At 31.4% G+C, this 24,794-nt stretch overlaps 1 long non-coding RNA gene across 1 annotated transcript; it reads right to left on the minus strand.

Annotated features, from left to right (window-relative positions):
* Positions 1 to 15,237: 15,237 nt before the first annotated feature.
* On the minus strand, positions 15,238 to 24,786 carry LOC129233911 (uncharacterized). Its single transcript, XR_008581498.1, has 3 exons — positions 24,740 to 24,786; positions 21,698 to 21,789; positions 15,238 to 15,425 (listed from the first exon to the last, which is right to left on the minus strand). It is a non-coding gene; the product is annotated as an uncharacterized LOC129233911 (long non-coding RNA).
* Between the last annotated feature and the right edge of the window lie 8 nt (positions 24,787 to 24,794).

The raw sequence follows: 24,794 nt of genomic DNA on the forward strand, positions 1-24,794 counted from the left end.
TCCAGTTTTCGTCATGGATCCCCTCTTATTGTAGTCAACCCTGGATAAATGTTAACAAGAAGCACAATATTATATTTTAAAGGTGTTGACGGCTAAGAGGAAGAACGCGTAAACTGTCCGAACATCCCGGATGTATTCCAATAAAAGTGTTTTTATTTGGTTTCAAGTATTTCTATTCCACGGGAGGGAAAATAAAGTTGAAACCCTAAGACACACCGAACTCATTATCTGCAGACGATTTTCATTGCAGACGATTCATTTTTATCTTCACTAGAAACGAAACATTTTGAAGCAGTCAAAATCATTAGTCATTCCAGATACGAATTTAGAACTATTCAGAAATTTTCTAACATTTAAACGGATTCGTAAACGAAATTTTAAATTGTTATCTTTTCATGACACATGGAGCAAAAATATCAATTCAACTTTTAAAGAAAAATTGTCTGTCAGGTGACGCTAATGGCTGTTGTGGCAGTTGAGCTGCCCTATAAAAACAATGCTTTCCCAAGCGCCCAGGTTAGTTAAGCACAAAAGGTGTGGCATGTGTTCGGGTTCGCAAGGAGGTTGCTGAAAAAAGGGTAAGATAATTAGAATTTCTTAAGTTTTATTCCGAATTTGAAAAATGTAGTGCTCAGTTTTTCAATTTCTTTGACATGTGGAACCCTTTTTAATATCTTTTTTTTTCTTCGTAGAATCCAGTCTTCTTATGAATTGTATAGCTTGAATGTTGAGTTCTAAAAATTGTATGCTTGTAATAATAAAGATAGCTAATTGATTTCAAAAAGTAATTCTGAAAATGATTTTAAAGTTCATTAAAATTCTTCTAACAGCATATTAAACAAAATCTTAAACTCTTTATTGAGATGAATGTTAACTTATTTTTCTTGGTTTATCCCCAGTTTCGTCGATGTTCCAAATTCCTCCCTTCTCCTTAAATTTTTAAAAGGAATGATAGCAACTGAAATATCGGGGGGGGGGGGTCGGGAATTTCGTGTCCGCAAAACTGGTCTACGCTAAGAACTATAACATAATATCTAGATTAAGTATTTCAATTTATGAAAAAAACTAAAACAGTAAATACAGTGGCTCCCAAAAGTGTTCGTACACATACGACTTTCAATGAAATAGGACTCTATCTATTGGTTAGGATTAATATTTCAGAATAAGTATTAATTATAAGATCTATGATCAGTTTTCAACAAAATCTACATGATTTTTTTTTTAAATACTTAAACTTGATTTTTTTTAAATTAAAAACCAAAAAGTGCCGGAAACTTTATCTCACAAAAGTCTTCGTACGCTTTAAAAAATGTCTATATATTATTGAATAATCTAGTTTTTTTATTAAGGTATTATTTAGTAGAATACCATGCAGTATCAACAACACCTTTTTAACATCTGGGAATAGATTTCATTCATTTTTCTTTCCATTTTTTGCGTTATTTCTGAGTATGTGTTCAACCACACTCAGTCTTATTTTTTCTAGCTCGATTTTCATTTCAAAGCCGTATTTTCGTAATCTAGCTTCCAGATATCTCTAAAATATGTTACATTAAGTTCAAATCTGGAAATTGAAGGGGTATTTTCTAAACTTTAGGACAATTTTTGAGGCACTAGACGCAAACGTGGAAAACTGTGTTTCTTAGCGTTATCTTGATTAAAAAAAAAAAAAAGTTTCCGATAACCAAATTTTCGACTAAGAGTTTAAAATTTGTGTTTAAAATATTTAAATGAACAGCATGATTCATTATTTCATCAAAAAATTCCAAACTACCAAGTCCTGGTGCTGATATGCACCCTCACACAAAATCACCTTCACTGTCCTGATTAACTGCTCCAACTAAGTTCTTAAGATTTAGTTCCTATTTTTTTCTACTATAAACAATTATACAACAATTTAACCAAAATGTTGAATTCATTTCTATCTGAAGTAAGACGTAATTCCAAAACGTTTTGAAATTATTTATCATTGATTTTGTGATGAATAGCGTAAGCTTTCTATTTTTTGCACGGCCAAGAAAATTTCTGCGGAAAGAGGTCCCATTTAATCCAGCTAATCAGAGAACTTGGCGAACAATTTTTGGTGAAAATTAAATGTAAAAATTTTCATTTAACTCTGCAGAAACTTTTACTGCACTCAAATGTGTGTTTTTCACAAATTTTTTAACTGTAAATCTCCGATCACGATTTGTCAACTTTGCCGGTTGACCATTTTACTTTGTTTTCGGTCTGATTCTTTTCTTTAAAGCATTTTAATAAGCACTTTAATATAGAAAAGGATAAATTTACTAACTTAGACACATTTCAAACCAATTTACCGCTACCGTGAGGAAAATCCTAATTTTGAATGGTGTTTGTGTTTTTTTTACGAATATCAGCCATTTTCAAGTAATAAGCACAATATTAAGGAATAAACAATAAAAATATTAAAGCGAAATGACTTTAAAGGGTCAACACAATGCAAAAATAATAAAAAAACGACATGATGATTTTAATCATGAATTCATTCGAAAATATTTGAGTGTACGATGACTTTTGTGGCGTATTATTTTTCTCTCTTCGTTTTTTGACCCATTTCAAAAAGATCCGTCAATGTTTTGAAAAAAAAACTCCAGGGTTTTATTTAGAATGACATAGGAATGATGTGAAACAATATTGGACTTCATATTCGAATTCAGTTTCACGTTATTTCTATTTTGCTAAAAAATTTCGAAGTGTACGAACACTTTTGGGAGCCATTGTATGTAAACTATAAAAAAAGTTCTTTTGGATTGCCTTTAAGCGAATGAATATATTGTTTCGGAATAATTTCTGAACAGGCTGAAAGTAAAGCAAACAAATTGAATAATATTTTGTAGCGCCGAACTATGAAGACAAATGCCAGGGCGCCCCAATGGGGGGTCACGGGAAGCCACTGTGACCATCCAAAAATTTCCTTACTCGGTGAGTTTTGTCCGAATCGGCAAAATTTTCATTATTTGAATGGGTGGCGAAAAAAAAAGTTGTGTGTTGGTTTTTAATTTTTTTTTTCAAAATAAAAACAATGAATATAGTCTAGAAAATGATTTACCTGTGTTTTTAATTCGTTTACACTGTCCGAGAATGTACTAATTGGAATCTTTTTTATTACTAATAATAAATCTGAAAGTCTCTGTCCTGAGGATGTCTGTAGGATGTCTGGATCTCTGTGACGCGCATAGCGCCTAGACCGTTCGGCCGATTACCATGAAATTTGGCACACAGCTAGTTTGTAGCATGGGAGTGTGCACCTCGAAGCGATTTTTCGAAAAATCGATGTGGTTCTTTTTTTTTATCCAATTTTAAGAAAAAAAATATCATAAATTACGAAAATATCATAACGTGGAACCGTAACATGGGCACAAGCAAATTGGCGAGAAAATTCACCATACATTATTTGTAAATATACAGGCGAACCAAAAGACCTTTTAATTTTTCTGTTACGGGCAAAGCCGTGCGGGTTCCAGTAGTTTGCAAATAATGTGTTCGAACTTTATAGATGAACGTTGTATGTTGCAAACCTGCTTTGGGGCTTCCTAGCAATAGCAATGAGTAGAAAATTGACTGGGAAAACGTTGTTTGTTGCTCTCCGCGGCGTGTTTAGCATATTGCACAAAGCAGATTCATTTTTTGGCTGTAGTGATAAGTGATTGCTTTCAACGTTCGTTTCTCCCGCCACCCATGCATTTGGTAAAATTTCAAGTTCCATTCGAGTAACTTTGTATTTGCAATTGGTTTATAGTTCTCTGATATATAGCATTCTCGCCAAACCAAGCACTGCTACTAATAAGAAAAAAGTGGGCTAAGATATGTAATTGGGAAAAGCCTTCCGTGAAAAATCAGGTGTAATTTCTTTCCTCTTCTTGATTTAATTTCAAGTTGAGTCACTATTTGACTGGTACATCCTACCTTATTGATTATATAAGCAAGTTATTCCAAACAGTTCATTAAAAAGAAAATTAATTTAAAAGAGGGACTCTATTTTTTAAATTACTCTTTTAGTTTTTTCCTGGAAATCACGAATTTTTTTTATTTTACCTGAGCAAAGTTGATGTTGATCTGATTTTTCAGATTACCATGACAACATTTGTTATAAGTACCTATATAGAGAGCGAAATTTTCGTTGCCGTTGTTACATATCGTCAGCGGTTTGATTTGTATTTTTTCCAGTGCTTAACTGATGCAGACGTAATTTTATTTTTTTTAAATTTTTTTAATGTTTAAAATTTTTCTTGTCCATTCCATTTGTAGAAACAAACTCAACGAGTAGGGTTCTATCGCAGTTCGTAATTGCGAAAAACTTTATTTACAAACTTGAAGCCCAGTCATTTAGCCAAATGAGCCGACACGTAAATTCAGCCCTGCTTACAGTAATGATCTGCTTCGTTACGAAGAACGCCTGCAATTCCGACGCTAATTTAGTACGACTTTAGTAAATTCGAAAAATAGTGAAATGGGATAACTTTGTGTGCGCAGTGTTGCGTGTGAATACACAATTGAATGTTCTCCATTTAGATCACAATTTCTTTAAGCATTTCTGGAAGTGAAATTTAAAATTTTAGAATTTTCCTTTGTAATTTGGAATGGTTCAAAAAACATCCAGTTCCGTGATCTTAATTTCTTCTCGCTGAACTTGAAAATACCTTCAGTATTAAAGCTAAATTCAGTACAACAGCATTTAGTTAATGCCCATGGAAGGAATATCCTACCGAAAATAACACATTTCTCGGTTAAAGCAAATTTATTTAATTTTCATTAAATGTTGCTGCATTTCAAGAGTATATTGAGTAACAGTAGTTTTTTATGTGTTTATTCATGCTAATTGATTCAATCAAGCTTAGTGACTTTTTTATTTAACAGATTTTGTTTTTTTTTTTTTCATTTAAATCTATTTTTTTGATTTAAATGGAATTTTTTTGGTTTAAATCAATTTTTTTTTTAAAATGTTAAAAAATTTGTAGTTACTAATTTCCTTACATTTATAAACATAATATACAGGGTGTCCACCCTAACCGTGGACAAATAGCTAATTTCTGAACCGTTAGAGATAAGCATATAGTTCCAATTGGAAAAAATCTTTAAATTCCGTAAAAATTCAAATTTCATGAAATTTCTGTCAAGTTCACATTTTGAAAAAATTTACGAAATCCAACTTTTTATACAGTTTTTCAGTCCTAGCGATTACGTTTAGTACAATATTCTTAAAACAATAACATTCAAAGCTAAAAAAAATCAGTATTTTGCAACCAAAATTTATTTTTTCAGTTTTGAAAAATCACGGTTTTTGAAGATTTTATGACATCAGCGAGAAAGAATTTTTGTCAAATCAAATTTAGAAATTTACGAAATCCAACTTTTTATACAGTTTCAGAGTCCTTGCGATTATATTTAGTACAATATTCTTTATACAATAACATTCAAAACTAAAAAAAATCAGTATTTTGCAACCAAAATGAACAGTTATAAAGTTTTAAAAAATCACGGATTTTGAAGATATGACGTCAGCGGGAGAGCTTTTAAGGGGATGTATGCGAATGGACAAAGTGTGTTAATAGGTTTAAATTTATTTTGGTTTCTTGTCATCAGGAGGCAATATTAATGGTTGAAAAGACTCTGCAAGTACTTCTATAAGCTCAAAAGTCTATGATTAAAATTCTTTTTTGTCTTTTTTTTAAGAAAATTTAATTTCCATGCGTGAATCTGATTGGGAAACATATTTTGTATCATTTTATGTAAAAGGTTATCATTGTATTTAAATTTAGAGTACTGATAAATGAAAAAGGAATATTTAAAAGAAAAGGAAAACCGTGAAATTAATGAAAATTAATGAGAAATTCTGTTATGGTATTTCAGAGGGCAGACGACAATTTTGTAATCCTAAAAAAAAATAATTTTTCTTTTTATGCATTTCATTTAATGGTTGTAACGTAAAATTCCGGCCACGGAAGAAAAAAAAGTTGTGCAGATGATAATAAGCAGAGGCTCGAATTTTTCGTTACAACATAAATTCTTTTTCTGAAAGAATACTAGACTTTATCGTTCCGTCTTACTTTCATTATACTTTCTAAAAAAACTCATTTGATTGCTTGCCGTGTTTCATAAATTGACGGTTGCGACTTTTTTTCTCATTTATATTCCATTGCATTTGTAAAAATAAGAAATTCAACGAGTAGGGCCCTATCGCAATTCGCAGTTGCGGGGAACATAATTTAAATCTAAGATGTCAAAAAAAGAAATTTAAATTATCTTGAAATTTAATGTTTTTTGCAACCACGAATTGCGAACGCCTATTCGTTCGGTTTCTTGTTTTAACCGTCATGTATTTTGATTTCTAATCATTCTTAAATGAGAATAAGTTATCTTGAAATTTTGAATGAAGATGAAGTTTTGCTGTTTAAGTTAATCTATATAATTGTTTTTTCTAAAACGTTTTTACTCACAGAAACCATATTTTTAACGTCAAGTCTGCTTGAGTTAAGCCATGAAAAAAAAAAAATGAATAAAATCGAACACAGATGATTTGTAACTATGACGTCAAAATTTTTTCTTTAAAAATAAATATTTAAAACAACCATCGTCTGGCAGTCTGAAAAATCAGAGCGGCATCAACTTTGGTCAAATGAGTACAATAAGGAACGCGTGATTCTCAAAAAATCACCTTCCCTTAGACAAAAATACTTATTTGAAACCAAAAAAAGAGAACATATTTGTTTAAAAATATTTGAAAATAAGTCATTTACTAATTGGTATTTGGGGGACAAAAATTAAAGGTTCTTAATACAAAATGACAACCCCCCCCCCCCCGCCCGTTCTTTTAACCATAAAGACTTTTTCATAGCACTTGCTTAGTATTTTCAACCGTTAATATTTCCCACTAATAAAAAGAACTAAAATAAACTTAAACCTATTAACACACTTCGTCAATTCCCATACATCCCTTAAGAGCTAGCTAGCTGACCCCATAAAATCTCCGAAAACCATGATTTTTCGAAACTTCATAACTCTTTCAATGTTGGTCGTAGAAGTGTGATTTTTTTTTCTAGTTCATTATGTTAGTGTGTCAAGAATATTTTGTAAAATATAATTTCTAGGACTGGGGACTGAAAAAATGTTAAATTTCGTAAGTTTTTATTTTTTGACATTTCATAAAATTTGATTCCTTACGGAACTTAAAGGTTTTTTCGAATCGGAACTATACGCCTATCTCTAACAGTTAAGAAATTAACCCTCGGTCTACCAATGAGGTGGATACCCTGTATTTCGCACCGTAGATGAATCCAAACAGCTTATTTTAAAAGCTGAGGTAAATCCTTTCTATTGAATACATTTTTAAAATTTACAAGTACGTTTTAATACTTAGATAAGAAGTGATTTTTTTTAAGCTTTGCTTAAAAATAAGGTTTCTATCATCATGTAAATTTTAGTGTAAAATGTATGTTGAGTAATTAAATTTCTTTACTATATTAACAGTGGTGTATAAAAAAAACTGCACATTTTTATTAGGTTCTGTACTAAATTGAAGTGTAATTTTCTAGCAAAAGCAAGATTAAAAGAGTGAAAATATGTTTTACACACAGAGGGATCTGGGTAGTTATGCCCGTTGAAGTTAAGATTGCATAAGACAGTGTAGTTAAATTTAGAGCAGCACATTTTAAAAGTGAAAAAAAAAACTATCATAAAAATAAAATAAACTGATTTTATTTAATGATTTTTTGAAAATTACGCGATTCAAATCAATTGATTTAAATCGATGATTTTTGTTTTGAGTCGAATCGGTTGATTTAAAGCAACGAACCCTGACTATTTCTAATATAAATGAGAAAGGATCAAATAAGCTCTGTGCTGAAATATGATAAAAATGAAAAACCAACGTGAATAAAGCAAATTCTGATGAAAAAGCTATGTGCTACATTCTTCAGATTTTGGGCTTTATTTACGTTGGGTTTTCATTTTTTTAACATTACTAGTATAGTGGCAGATTTTAGAAGGGGGACTTGGGTTGCATAGTTTACTTAAAAGGCATTTTTCCATATTCCATGAAACCTAAAAAATAAGTTTATGTATTTTTTTAACCATATGAAAACCAAATACTTTGATAGTCAATGAAAACCTTTAAGCGTTTTATTTTTAGTCAGAGTTGGGTTTTTCGGGCAGAACAGTTTCTTCTTGAACGAATGTTAGGACTCGAAATTCATTCAATAAACACTGGGCTACCACTGGCGTCTAAAAAAGTAACTAAAGCTACGATTTTGAAGCAAAAGTCTTGGCGACTATTTTAACCACATTTTGTGTAAAAATTACTGTTTTGCAATAATTTGAAAAAAAAAAAGACTATTTCAGTGAAGAAACGACTATACTCTTCTCATTCCCTTTGAGCGAAAAAATTAAATAAAATTAGGAAAAAAATTTACCTTCCATTTTTCGAAAAAAAGAGGGAGACTATTTTAAAGTTTTCTTTTTCTTTTAAAATTAAGCGTTTAACAAGAAGTTCCGTCTAGAACTAGACGAGCCTACTTTCCCGTATACCCATACTACTTTCTAGTACCTGATCAATATTCTCAAAAATAGCTAAAATCGCAAATTTTTTCAAACATATTTTTTTTTAATATTTTAAGCTGATTTCTAGGAATAAAATATTCCTTACTTTTCTTCAAAAAAAAACGAACAAATAAAATAGCAGCACCTTTTAAACAAAGAAGCTAATATACTTCTTTCCATTAAAAATTTTTTTTAACAGCTTTCAAAACGAAAAAATAATAATAAGTTCATTAAAATAAATACATCATATAAAAAAAAATCGTTTCTTTTTCCCCTGTTGCCGAAAATAATTTTTTAAACGAATTAATGCACTTACCAAAATAAAAAAAAAACAATAAAATGTCAACTTAAAGAAATAATTTTCATTGTCAAAAAAAAAAAAAATCGTCTGCGCATATTTTTCGAGTTTATTCACCGAAAACTAAATACCTAAATTAAAACTTTAGCGTGAAAATAAAAACAAATCATATCAACAATAATTATTTCACAGTTAAAACCACAGCAGCGGAGTCGGAGTCAATCTCATTTTGGGATAAAAGAGTCGGAGTCAATCTCATTTTGGGATAAAAGAGTCGGAGTCGAATATCCAAGAATCGGAGTCAGTCATTTGTCCTCCGTGTATAAATGTTTGCCAAAGCTACGAAGTCAGAGTCGAAGTCGGGGAGTCGGAGTCCGATTAATTGTCGTTAACAGGAGTCAGAGTCGGTGTCAGGTCCCCCTAAATTCTCGGAGTCGGAGTCGGGAGTAGGTCGTCAAGAGCTATTTCCAACAAAGTTTGTTTGAAGTAAATCCGCCTTCAAGTACACTGTAAAAAAAATCTGTAAAATTTACGGAAAAAAACTGTCAGCCAGGACGCCAGTTTTCTTCCGTTTATTTTACAGAAATCTTCCGTATTTTTATTATTTATTCAAGCTGATTTATTATTTTATGAAGATTAAAAAATGAAACTATACTTTCATAAATACATTTCAATATTTACTATACTACTACGAAATACATGTATACAAAGGTACATTTCCGAATATGCCTCTGTAACAGATGACAAAAAAAAACATAATAATAAAATATTGATTAGGATGCAATGAAATGGAAGTTGCAAACGATTTAAGACTTACTCGCTTTAAATAAATATAAGATCAAAAACTCGAGCACGAGAACCAAAATCCAAACACGCGGGCGAAATTTCGAAGATTCGAAGAAAAACAAAGTATAACCGGTTACAGATTCAAAAAAACAGAGAAATCCTGTATTTTATTACGAACAGTTTTTTTCTGTAAAAAAAACGGATAACTTCTTCAAAATTTACAGTTTTTTTTTACAGTGTACGGAATCTACATTGACTTTCAGTTTCCCCGTAGGCGCTAATGTTAAGGGATTTGAACTGTTCAAAATTGAACGGAAAATTGTTCAAATCAAAAAGATATCTTATATACAAGTTTTTTATCAAAAGCTTTTTCCTACAAAGTTTGTTTGAAGCAAATTCGCCTCACAGTTCGGAATTGCTTTGAATTTCCCCGTAGGCGCTAATGTTAAGTTTTTTTGAACTGTTCAAAATTGAACAAAAAATAGTTCAAATCAAAAAGTGAAATATGGGAACCCTCGCCTATATAGGTGTCCTCGCCGAGATCTTTCGAACAAAAAAAAGTTTGTTCGAATCGGACTATTCATTCAAAAGTTATTAGGGGGGACAGACAGACAGACCGACAGACAGACCGACAGACATTTTTCCCCATCTCAATACCCTACATTCCAATTTTTAATTTTTCAATATTTTTTTAATTATTTTATTTATTTTTGACTTTTTTTTGTTTTTCAGATATTTTTAAGATGCATTAAGCCTTCTTTCATGCTTTTTTCTTCTTTTTCTGACTTTTACTGGGAAAGTAGGCAAAAAAGGCAAGAAAATAAAACATAATAAATAAAAGATCAGAAATGTGTGTTTTTAAACGAAGAGTTAAATTTTTGCGATCCTAATTTTTGCAAGAGTCCTTGTGATTCATTTTGTTTTCTTCAACGGCTTAATAAGAATTTTCGGGAAATTCGCTCCGCGCATGATTCTAGCCTCAACTGTGAGTGGTCCGGCTTGCATAATGCGCTACCTGGATATGTCCTATTTATCAAAAGTATCATTACATTAAAATGATATAATGCTATTTGTTCTTGAAGGAAGACTATTTCAAACTAATTTCTGTATCTGGTGATTAGTTCGGAGGTAATTTTTCATATTGAAGGCTACTAAAGGAACTATTCTTAGAGCGGAACTCGGTGGCAACCCTGAAATTAGCAGGATCGGACTTAATGTAATCATGTCCAAGGGCGCTCTCATAGGAAGTCACTGTGCCCTTCCACAACAACAAATCTCTTAATCCGCAATTTTTATCTTACGATTCAACGAAATAACCATTCGGAAATATCTGCAGTTTTATTCGGCTTCGGCAGTTTCTTTTTATATTGTTTTCATTGTGTTTATATTGTCATATGGATACTTGATCCCTGCGATCATGCATCCCTCTAAACGAAAGGATGAAGTATCCATAATATGTGATTTTTACAAACATACTTGTTTTATTATCAACAACCAGAGGCAATTTACTGAAAATGTCTCAATTATTCACGACTGTCCATTCTTTATGATTACACTTAGATATTTTCTTTAAATTGGATGTAACGGATAATGTAAACATCAGAATGCTTTCCTAAAAAAGTTTCCCATGACACAGACAATCATTTCTTGAGCAAGAACTCCTCAAGCTGAAACAAAAGCTCTAGAACAATATGGCAGAAAGAAAAAAAAACCTAAGTGTTGCCAGTTTTTATGTACAAGTATAACTTTAACATAAGTGTCAGGTTTCAAGTATCTATCCAATGATGTTGGTACATTTTTTAATTGTGGGCTCATATATCCCCAGGGATCAAGTATGTTCGATCTCCTCCAAGAATATGTTATTTGCAAGTCATTTAGAAAAAGAAATCTTAGACTTCCCACAACATCTTTCAGTTATTTTAGTCGCATATCACTGAAGCGTTTCAGTGTGTTCTGATGTGTATGAATATTTAGAACTTTATTATGTTATTTGGTATACGTATTCCGTTTTCTGAATCATACGGCAGTCTGCGTGGTTGTGGGAGCTTAGGCATGTTATGATGGGATTGATTTTGAAAAGGTGAAAGGTTGGGGCGGGGTTTTTTCTTAGTTGAAAAATTTTAATGAATAAGTTTTTACTTTAGTTTTATTTGTTCTTTTTAAGGGGATACAGTTCCTCAAAAGTGACCAAACGATCAATTTTTTAATGCTTATTTCAAAACTAAAACGTATTCCAAACACTATGGAAAAGTTTTAAAGCTTTAGTTCCAGAATTTAAAACGTTATGAATGGTATTAGGCCATGCTCGCTATGCGTTCTTATGCAAAAGAAAAACTTTAAATTGCTTTTTCTTTTTTTTTCTTGTTATAGAATTCTTTAAGTATTTTTTTCTATTTAAGATAAGCTTGAGTCTTTTTTGCTGTCATGATAATATATTTAACAAATCTGTGCATTTGATAAGCATTTTATAATTTATTAAAATGTTTAGAGCATGTTATGCCTTAAAAAACAAAATTTTTAAAGAAATGCTTACTAATTTTTACATAATTGCAGAAAATTTCTATTAATTACATAAGCAAATGAATGCACATATTTTAAAAGAGGATTATTGGGATTAATAAACAAAAGCATTTTTTAAATAAAAAAAAAACAAAAATATTTAGAAATTGAAATTTTTTTAGTTTTTTAAATTTGGGCAATATTTAAAATTTTTGGAAATAAATTATTGATTGCTAAGTGTGTGTGCAAAGGGTTCAAATAATGCATAATTTACGGAAATTAGAAAAAATATTATGAAAGTAAAGTGACCCCTTAAGAATGAAGAATTAGTGTCTTAAATTCAAATATTTTCAACGAACAAGAAAGAATTTTTTTTTTAGGTAATTAGAAATTAATCAAAATTCAAAAATTTACACGAATCCAATACTTTCTTCTATATATTAGGGTATCTGGAGGACCGAGCCTCGCTCGGCTTTAAAAGAATTATTTTTTTGTCAACTCGTGTTTTTTTAAGGTTCAATACTTTTTTAAATATACTTGAAAAGCTTCACGTTAACAAAATATGAAGCACTCAACCTTCTTATAACACTAAAGTATCAAACAAAGAAGATTTTGAATGTAATTTAATCAACATTTTGTTTTAAACTATCTGTTACATTTGTTTCCGCTATACAATTTTCTTGTCGGTAATTAAAATAGCCAGTTTTGCTATGGTGAAATCGGTTTTTAACCGAATACATCCTTTCATATTATAATGCGTTTTACGATTTTATCCCAATCGAGATTTTCTTTTTGAATAAGTACTTTTAGTGTAGTTGGTCACTACTAAATGCTACATAGAGCGTGATATCCATCAAAATTGATGATCCACAAACCATTCCAACAAATGATAACAACTGTCTTAACAAAACATCAAATCTCTAGACATACGTTCGAAATAAAATTTAGATGCGTGATTTAAAAAAAAAACATATAAAACTATTTGATGTGTAAAAAAGGATATAAGTAAATAAGACTGTCAAGCAATAGTTTTGCTTCAAAAAAAAAAAAAAAAAAAGCCTTACATCGACTTACATAGTGCTTTTGAATTTGTTTTTAGTCAAGTGTGATTGAAATGAGCCAAAGTGGCTAATATCAGTCAAGCCTGGCAACCCTAAGCAAGTTTAAAATTTTAAAGCGAGAAGAGACATATTTTCATTGTTATGGTTGCAAATCGTCTGCGTGATGCGTCATTTCACAGTTTACTTCAAGGCTTAACTTAATTAGACTTTATATTAAACTGTTTTTTGTAAAAAATCGCGTTTTTACAGGAAAAACACTGATGTAGATGAACTTAGAATGCTAAACTAAAATTAAATCCAAAATTTCACCGAAAGCGTTAGAGCCGTTTTCAAGATACGAAATATATACAAACCCACAAGAATTGCTCGTTTAAAGATATAAAATATAGAAGAAAGTAAAAATGGGCATAAATTAAGAAAAATGGGCTGCCCTGTAATGTTTCATTACTCTACAGACGAAAAAGATGGATTTACGATGTAAATTGTATTCATAGACAAAAAGAAACGTGGCGCAGTTAAATCAGTAATTAACTACGCAGTAGTTAAGTAACTCAACCCTCCCGTTAGATACTTTAGGAACCCCTTTCTTTACCGTGGGCAATGTGAGTCTTTGTAAGGGTTCCAAGCATTTTTGCTTTTAATTTGTTTTTAAAATATCTGGTATCTTGATAAGTCTTGGTCAGGGCACCAAACCACACTCTAAGAAATTTCACCGTTAGAATACGGTCAGTGACCGGCAGAAAATGGTCCGGTCACTGCCCGTAAAAATAATATTCTGCCCGTAATCTTTCATGACCGTAAAAATAATAGGTTTGCCCGTAATTTCCTCCCCGTAAAATAAAAGGGGAGTGACCGTAAATTGACAATGTGCCCGTGAAAATTATATTCCTTTTTCTACGGCCACTGCCCGTACATTGACTATGTGCCCGTAAAAGCTAGAATTTGTTTTCTACGCCCATTGACCGTAAATTGATATTTTTCCCGTAAAAGCTAAAATTTATTTTCTAGTCCTATTGCCCGTAAATTGACATTGTTCCCGTAAAAGCTAGAATTTATTCTCTACGCCTATTGCCCGTAAATTGATATTACTTCCGTAAAAGCTATAGTTCGTTTTCTAGGATCACTGCCCGTAAATTGGCGTTATGCTCATAAAACTTTTCTATGGTCACTGCCTCCTATAAATTAACATGATGTTCATAAAAAAATGTCATTCTTTATCGTCACTGCTCACAAATTATTAGGTGCTTTAAAACTTAGTTTATTGTCATATAAGAACCAAGTCATAAATAAAAGTTTTAAGAACACAATAAAATGCAAGTCATTTTTACAATTCAATTAATGCGTAAAATAGGCTAACACTGTTAGTAATGCAGTTTGAGGACCCCAGTTGCGAGAATTATAAATATTCTATTAAATGATCTCTAAAAATGAGAATGCATGTTTAAGAGAGAGAAGTATAAAAAGAAATATAGAAAAAATCCCGTGAAATAAGGGAAACTTAACTGAAAAAAAAAAACAAAAAACAAATTCAGTAAAGCTTTTTTACTGTATGGATTATAGTAAAATACAACACTTAATATTTTATGTAAAATGCTTACATACACAATAATTTGTTTCATCGCTAAAACACATGTTACCAATATTGGCAACTAGTGTTTTTTTAATGGTTCGTCCATTGCCTTTACTTATTTGCTAACCTCGTTCATTCAAAGAACATAGAACATTCAAAAAAGTTATATAAATTATTAAAAAACATATTTATACTTCATATTTAAAAAGTTATGAATTAATTAAATTATACATAAATTAAAAACTTGTGCAGTCGACTTCAAAAATAGACTGCATTTTTTACTAGCTAGCATAAACTTGTGGATAAATTAATTTTTAAACACCATAAGTATCCATTAAAGGTAAGCATCTCGAAAACAATTTTATCGAGGGAAAGAATTTTAGCTCAAAAATTATTACCAAAAAATATGTGAGCATGTCTACATAAGAAATAAGAAGAGACAATATCCAGAAGTGTCAACAATGAAAACAAAGAAGTTAAAACATCAAAAAGGTTTATTTTACACTAATTACAAGTTAAATAACAACATAATTACAAATAAACTTTTTCAGAAGAGAAATTATGGTCAAATTTTTCAAAACTTGGTTGAATCACTTTTTCCAAATCTTTATTCCTTTTGGATCCTTTAGTTCAGTAACTTATCCAAAATATTGCCCTAAAAAGAAATCACCATAAGGAAAATTAAGAATGATTTATTTTTCACACATTTAAAGCAGAGCAGCATTCTCACTAAATAGTAGAGACGTACCGAGTAGCACTTTGGCCGAGTAGCCGAGTACCGAGTACTCGGCCTTTTATTACTCGGCCGAGTACCGAGTTACCGAGTACTCGGCAGAGTTTCAAGTACCAATTATGTTTAAAGAACCACTGACACACATGTGATGAATTTTGAACTTATTGGAATAGTAGTATAAACCTCCTTGTCCATATAATAGTTTTTAAAACTAAATTCCTGCTGAAATTTAATTACGCATTATATATATATACAATTTTGTTTGTGTCAAAAATTTTACAAAAAAATAATTTTTTAAATTAAAAATAAATAAATAAAAGGTATGATTAATCAAGTTGGAATTAAAACAAATTACAGTAAAATCCCTCTAATGCGGACACTAACAGGACAAATTTTTTTTCTGCAATATAGAGGTGTCCGCAGGACAGGGGTTTAATAATGTTATTTGCATTGGAACTGGGGAATTAAAAATTGTCCGCATAAGAGGGGTGTCCGTTAGGAAGGGTTTCACTGTATACCAATCAATTATAGTTCTAATCTGCCAAACATAAATAATTTTTAAAAGCAGATAAAACAAATGTGCAGGAACGCTCCAGACGCGTGTTTCTGCCCCCCCCCCCCCCCCCCGTTACAAGGAATGTCTTTTTCAGTGCATAACATGTGAGCTAAAGAATGTAAAGACATTCAACAAAAAATACGACTTTTGTTGGATGCCTTTAAATCTACGAGCCCCCATTTTGTGCATTGAAAAAGGAATTCCTTGTAATGCCAAAACACGTGTCTGCAGAGTTCCTGCACTGTACTTTTAAGGTTGTTTTATTTTTTAAGCAAAGGTATTTTTACATTTTTTATAACTAATTTTTGTTTGTAGCAAAAATCCATTTTTGATATAAAAATTCCATATTTTCTATACTTACATTTCTTGCGTAATTTTTAATAAATAAGTTTTATTAACTCTGGGGACATTAAAATAAAGATTTATTCCATTGAAGCATTACAAACTTCATTATTCTCAAAATTTAAATTTGACTTATAAATTTTAATTGTAAATGATTGCAGAATATAATGCTTGCTCTTTTTTTTATAAATTTTAGTATCTGTCTTGGACAATATTCAATTTTTTGCAACTACTCGGTATTGGCCGAGTATCTGATCAGAATTTGGCCGAGTACCGAGTACTCGGCAAATTGGCCGAGTACGGAGTAGTTACCGAGTACTTGGTACGTCTCTACTAAATAGTGAAAATCAAAATAAAGCATTTTAAAACACCCTATTTTTTTTCACCCCTTTCCCTGGTTTCATAAGGTTTTCCTCCCTAATATGATGTTCAAAGGATTTTTACATAATTTCCAGGAATCCTAGGAAAAAGCACATGCATACATAGAAATATAAGCTATAATAAAATTAAACAAAAAATTAAGGCTAGATCAAATGACATCGTAACTGCTAAAATGTATAAATCTTAAGCTTAATGCATAAAAGCTGGTAAACATGTAAATATCGAAAAATTTGTTTCATCAAATCAAACGAATGACAAAGAAAAGCATTTTTCCGACATCAATTCAAAATATGTGGTCTGTTTTGAAAAGAAAACAAAATGAGGTTATGAATACTTAGTGAACATCAATTTCAAAAAAAGAAAGAAAATCAATTGAAAACATAAACAATAATGATGATCATTAAGAGATATAATTAAACATAAAGCACTTTGGAGTCTTGCAAAGATCTCGGGGGAAACATGCAACTGTAGTACAAGTATAAGGGGAAATTTCAGGGAAAAAACATTTTGGCATTTTTAGTGCCAATACTGGGCTATTTCCTGACGGACATCAACAGTATGATAAACAGATATTGAAAACACCTTTTTTCAGAGCATAAGCATCTAAGCTTTTGGACCCCATACATAAGCATGGTAGCAGATTTTCTAATAGAGGGGCTAAGGGGGGCCACAAGGGATAAATAAAAATAAACTATTTTATTAGATAAATTTTCATTCATTTTCCCATACACAAATAAAACTTTTAAACAAATTTTATAAATAAAAACATAAAACATATTTGAATAAAACCACTTTTGTTCGCTATGGGAATAATATCGGAGTCCGAGTCCAGTCCTAAAGGATGCATTTGTACTGGTTTAATATTTGTATTTTTTTTCCAAGTTCGAAAAGAAAAGTAAAGACAGAAAACATGTTGCATTGTTGGAAGGAAAAAGAAACTCCGTGAATCTTCAACTCCTTTACCCCAAAATAAGAGACAGCAAATTTATTGGTCAAAAATTTTTTAAGTACAAAGAAGCTAACCAATGTATGACTAACCAATTTTTAATGCTTGAAAGAACTGTCATGGAAAAATTAAGTTTTTTAAATCAATTTCAATTTTTTCCTCCATACATTCAGAAAAAACTAGTTTTAAATTTTAAACTTTAAATCTTTTTGGATTTCCTTTTTAACTGAAAACTTATTTCGTGCTCAAGATCCATATAGATGTTCCAATAAGTGAAAATTTTCCCTTGTGTATGTCAGTTGATCGTTAAAAAAAGATCTATATTCGGTACTTGACCCAGTAGCATGAACTTGGGTCGAGTACTCAGTAATCATCCTAAGTACTACTCAACTACACTAAATTACTGCAATCAATAGTAGGACAATGTTTTCAACCACACATGCACACTGGGTTTTAACATGCATACCCACCAACTTTGAAAAAGCTCATCGTTTAAATTAGGATACATTGAGTATGCAGTTGATTTTTGGTATACTGATGGCTATTTGGCACACAAAACCGAATACTTGGTTTGGCTGAATACCTTAATATTTAGTCAGCAATTGAATAGTAAATAACATAAATAGTTGACAATTAGTAGGCAAACAATTTTTTATACAAGGAATGTATAGTACTCTAGTACAAACTTCCAACCTGTTATTTACTAATATTATCACATTTGGGTAATTCTTCAGAAAACGTAACTTTTGAATGCAAATATTTTTCAATCTCGAAACCTTTTGTTTCCTTTTTTTTCCCGTTCTTACATGAAAGTGTTACCTACTAGAAGTAACCATAAACAATGGCCCAGCTAAGTTTTAATTATTTTACGCATAAATAAAAAATAAAATAATCCCTTGTTCGTAGAATTTTTTTTTAAAAAAAGAAAAAAAAACTTTTAGTATTTAAAAATTGAGGCCAATTTAATATCAAAGTAGTAGTTTTGTTAATTGTGCAATCAATCAGCTATTTTAATGATTAGTGGGAATATAATATTAAGTTCTCTTAATTAAAGTATGGTTTAATTAGTAGTTTCAAATACATGTAAAATACTACTAAAATGAACTAAACCACAATATTAAAAAGTTAAATATACTTAAACAATTATCATTTGAGGCACTTGTGAAAGGAATAATTAATAAATAAGTATATACTTTTAATTAAGTTATTAAGCAACATAAACAGCCACACAAGGTGTGTGACATGCCACGGAAATGAAATTCACACGTTGTGAACCAAAAATAAACTAAAATAAAACTTATTATTCAAAAATTGGTGGCAGGTTTAAATCGATATATTTTTGATGAAATTAAAAATCATTGTTAAATGAATTGTTCCTAAAATTTTTTATTGTAAAAGGCATGTGACAGAAAAGTTACTTTTTGAAGAATGACTCATTTAAGGTGATTTTAGTGCAAGAGAAAACATTCAGATGTTACATTTAAGTTTCGTAGCTTTTCACTTTCTTTTATATCTTACGCCACATAAACATTTTTTTTTTTTACCGCTTATAAGTCATAAGTATGAAACTAAACTCAGTGGCGCAAAATTAGAGGCAATCCCACCGTGCCCATATCAATCTTCATGACAGAGGGCTGTGGGGTGCAAAGGCAGGTGTTCTAGTAAGGTGGTCAGCCGAACGTGGAACCTCCAGTGTTTAGTTTCCAAGCATGCTTGGTACTCATTTTATTGACCCACTTATGGGATGAAAGGTCGAATCAACTGTGCCCAACGGGGAATTAAACTCAAATCTGCAATGAGGAGGCACAAAGTGCCACTGGACTTCTTAGGAATGAAACACTAAGCAGAAAAAATCAATTTGTGAAACGTTTCTCGTCTCACAAATGTTTAAAAAAGGCAATTTATAACGTGCAAAGAAAACTCTTTTGCAGCATTTTGATTTCGGAAGTTTTACCATTCAAAATATTATGTAATGCTTAAAACAAAATAATTAATCTACAGAAAATAGATAAGCATCCTCAATTCTGAATTGCCATAAAATAAAAATACAAAAATTACATTTTTTAGCCAAATATTCAGTCTTCAGTCAAATATTTGACTAGAATTCTAATAAAATATTCGCTCAAAAACACATAATTGAACTATCAAATCATCGAAAAGAAATCAATAACCAAACTCTCGACAACAAACATTCTTTTATAACACTATTTAATTAAAACACTAAAGAAACAATCATTTAAAAACCACAAAGGTGTCTGTTCCACAATAGTGGAGGCTCATCCTCATCCCCTAAAAGACGGTGCCTCAAAGAAGGACATTCCTAAAAAAGACACCCTTACAGTAAATTTTATTAGCAGTCTACTTTTGGTTCTTTTCAATAGTAAATGAGTGTTACTGATATGATTAATATAATTCTTAGATTGCAAACATCGCAATTGGAAAACAAAATATCAAACATATACTATTTTGAACATGCTTAAAATGAATTTCTGCTAAGATAAACTACATTTGTGATCCCTGTCCCATTGATTGTTAATGATTGATATTTTGATAAGATAAACTAAGGTGAAAGCCAATAGATTATAAAGGTCCCTTGGAGTTAGTTTTAATAAGGTTTGACTGTATTTTCAAAATAAATATGGAAATCTGCGCATCCTACATGCAACGATGGATACAAGGCGAGGGTCATAATTCTCTGCCGACATTATTATCCAATCACTTTGTGTTCAAATATACTTAATGAATAACCTGCAAACAATTGGATAATTTTTTTTAAAATTCACTTAATATTTTTTAAAGTAAAAATCTGGAATACAACTTCCTTTCATTGCTTTTAAAATTAATTAGTATTGTTTATGTCCCACAAGGTGCTTTATTTCTGGCTAAGTTATTGCTTTAATTGACACCCAAGTATTTTCAGAATTTTTTATGCACCTTAAAAATATTCTTCAGCATGACCAGCCCTAAAATAGCAGTATCTAACCCCCTGATATCAACCTTTTCATCATTTATAAGTTGTACCACAAAAGATGGCAAATGCACTTCTTTTGTCGTAAGTAGGATCAGGCTCGGCATTTTAACTACTGTGAATGCGTTAGGCATTAGGATCGGCAATGGGTGTTAAAACCAAGGATTCTGTTAGGAATTGAGCCCCTAAAACCTCCTAACTGGCAGCGCCCGTGCATACCCTAGCCATGCTCATCTTTTTTTCTTGGAAGAAAGGGAGGGGGGAAATCCCCCCCCCTCCAATGACGAGCATGGATGGGTATGCAGTGGGGCAGCCAGGTTTGAGATTTTAACTGTTGAAAACTGCCCAAGTATCCTTGGTTGTAGCACATGTTGCCAATCCGAAATACAGTAGTTTATATACGTATAAGGCAAGGGGGCCCATATAGGGGTGCAAGGGGGGCTAGAGCCCCCCCTTGAAATTAGAATTTCCTTGCTTTTAGTACTTTTTTCCTTGCAAAAATGTAAAAACATTTCTTCTCTAGCCATTAATGAATAAGTTATTAAAAATGTCAAATTTTAATGACTCTAATCTGTCCTGAAATCAGTTTCCATGGGGAAAATATATAGCTAAACCAAAAGGAAAATATTTGAGCCCCCCCCCCCTTGCAACTTTGCATATGGGCGCCCTGCCTATACAATACAATACAAATAGGACGTGTTCTCATACCTATACAATACAAATAGACTACCTAAGATTACAAAATGAAGAGTTCTGTTTTCGTGTCCAGTTCATCTGACATCACTCTGTGGCACAATTATACTTAACATTTTATATTCTTTTAAATTTATTATAAAATTTTATTTTTCCATATCTATAACATTTAAATACAACAGCGACCAGAAATAAAAGCACTGAATACAAGTAGAAAAATTACAATTGTTAGTTTCTGAGCAAAGAAACTGATCGTCGCTCAATAGAGTTTAGAAAAGCATTTCTTAAAATAAAATATTAATACATACCTCTAAATAAATTTTGATGAAACACTTTTTGATCCAAAAGTTATTTTTCACCCAATTGTGCAAACTGGATCAAACTTTAAAGCAAGGATTGTCTGGGTGAGAGAAAATTCAACTAAGTATATGGAACAAAATAAAAAATGATGGGTATGATTATGCATCATGTATATAAAAAAACCCTAGATTAAATAAAAATTATTAAATAAAAACAAAAAACCCAACTGCGTAAAAACCAAAAAAAAAACTAAAAAGAAAAATGTATAAGCCCAGTAGTTTAGAATGTATTAAGTACCTACTACCAAATAACTACACCATTGAAATAGTTTTATAACTGTACACACATAAGACAAAGCAGAATAGAAGGATCAACAGTCGGGGCCCATTCCTTTCTGATTCAAGAACCCCGTAAAATTTGAATGAACGACATTTTCGAAAAACGTTTTCGATTCTGGGTATTTTTTTGAAATTGAAGCTCCAAAAATTCAAAATTTTTGACGATCTTTGATGACATGGAGAGAGGGGGTTGAGGGACTCTCCCCTGAAAAAATTTTGGAACTAAAGTCGTAAAAATACAGTTGTAGGCGATTTTTTGTGATGAGTTTGGGGGGAGGGGGAGAGTTTGAGGACCTTTTTTTCCCGAATTTTTTCGAATTTACAAATTTAAATTTACAAAAGTAAATTTAGGTTTGTGAATTCGGGGGGGGGGGGATCACCCCAATTGCTCCCTCTGTGGATACACCACTGCCCCACCCCCACTTCAAGGACCTGCAACCATGACTCCTATAAACCTGCCAATATGATTAAAACACATTCCAGTCAAAAACATTCATACCAGAACCAAATCATTCGAAAGAATGACCTGAAACGTGCCTTTGACAACAAACATTCGATTATAACACTATTTGAATGAAACACTTCAAAAAACAGTAGTACAACCAGGGGGAGGGTTCATGGATCTAGACCCTAATTGAAATGACCAAAAAAATTCAAAAATGAAAATATTTGTGTTTCACACATAATTTCTCATTAGTCGTATATAAGAAAACTTCAAGTAAGCACCGTTAATACGTTTTTGAAAGTACTGCATGAAACAAGCGTATAAATGAAAAAAAGTATAATAGGTTTTCGTTATTATGTATTGGACTCAGCAGTGACTAATTTTGAAAACGTATAAATGATAAAAACGTATAAAAGAGAAACGTATAAACTGTGCTTCACTGTATAATACACAGGCTGGTCCGAAAGCGGGAGTAACCCTCGTTTAATTTTACTATGGTTGAATGTTTGCTGTACAGTTCAGGCTCCGATCTGAGTACCTGAAATTCGGGGGGGGGAGGGGGGCACATCCTTAAGGAGATCCACGATCCAAGAAATTGAGGAAAAAAAAAGAAAAAAAAAAACTAGTACTGAGACTTATTTATGTAAACAATATACACTGCTGGTCTAGGAAGGGACCCACTAAGTTTTTGCAAGGGGGCAAAAATTTATAGAGCCGGGCTTAACAGTTACTTTGAAGTCTTAAGAACTTCAGTTGAACAAGATCCATGTTGCAACACAGCTGAATTCTGCACCATATTCCACTCAATTTTGGCGTTTAGAACATTGCGTTTAAAATTCTGCTCCGAACCCAGCAAAACATCTGCAATAACATGGAGCAGAATTCCGCTGTGTTACGACATAGATGGTGCTCTGCCGATTTTTACTGCTTTCAAGACTGTAAAGTGACTGCGTAACGAACATAACACTAAATATACGATGGGGGAGGGGGGTCACCCCGTTTGAACCACTCTGTATTCTGCATATTAGACCCTTAAAGAAATGAAATCCTGGCTATGCAACCCCCAATAAAAAGTTATTTGATATTATAAGTCACATGAACGACTATTCTGTATATTAGACCCTTAAAGAAATGAAATCCTGGCTATGCAACCCCCAATAAAAAGTTATTTGATATTATAAGTCACATGAACGACTCTCTAAAAAAGGCATACCCACAGTAAATTTCAATAGCACAATCTCACCACTTTAATCACTTCCTCCCCTCCCCCCAAAAAAAACCTATACTTAACTTCTATGATGAAAACACAGCCTACTAGAAAGACATGGCTTCTCGTCCGCTCAGATTGAGCAAATTGAAAACTGCTTCAATTTCATAGAGAGCTGCGATTCAGACAATACAGCAGTTAATGATGTGAACATTCTTCTTACAGTAATTATTATACAAAATATTATATTTTAAGTTATGAATAGTTGTAAGTTACAGTAAAACATAGTATTATTATGGAAATTTACATTTAATTTATAAGTTTAGGCACATTGAACCAGAAACAATTCAGTAATTAAGTGTTGAAATTTGATAAGAAATACATGTTTCATCACATTATTTTTGGTTTATAATAATTGTATGAATAACTGTTTAAAGATTTAGCTATAAAAAAATGTATGAAACATGTTTTAAACATTTGTAGCTGTGAAACTAATGAAAACAATGATGTCATTATTTATATTTTCTACTAAAAACGAATCTGTCGTTAATAGGTAGCCTAAAGCAATTTATTTTCAACTACGTACCTATGTTTTATTTCATTGGTTTAAATGTAACATTTGAGTTCATTAAAAACAATCTAAAAAATGTAACCAATTCCTATTAGTCATTGATCATGGTTATTTAAAACCAGGACTATAAAGCATGCAGAGAATTAGTAAATAATTCATTTTGTCCTCATGCACAACATCTTTAATTAATTACATTAATTTAGAAAAACACTGCAGAAATTTTTGAATGAAACTATGGAAATTAAAACACATGGAGCATAATATGATATTCATTTGTGCGTTTATATTGCATCACGTTAGCATGCATTGTACTATGTAAGTACGTCTTGATACAATCAATATCAATTCTAAATTTCAACGTTACAGCGAAGCTTCGGTACTCGCCATCAATCAATGCTCACAAATTACTGTTATCAAAATAGCTAATAAAAAAATAACAGCAGATTAAAATTACACTTAAACAATAGTATAGAAAAAAAAAACACTTACTTAATATTTTTGACTCCAGACATTGGAATCACATGGCGAGGGAAGACAACGTTCT

Source organism: Uloborus diversus, unplaced genomic scaffold (genome assembly GCF_026930045.1).
Source record: "Uloborus diversus isolate 005 unplaced genomic scaffold, Udiv.v.3.1 scaffold_80, whole genome shotgun sequence".
NCBI lineage: Eukaryota > Metazoa > Arthropoda > Arachnida > Araneae > Uloboridae > Uloborus > Uloborus diversus.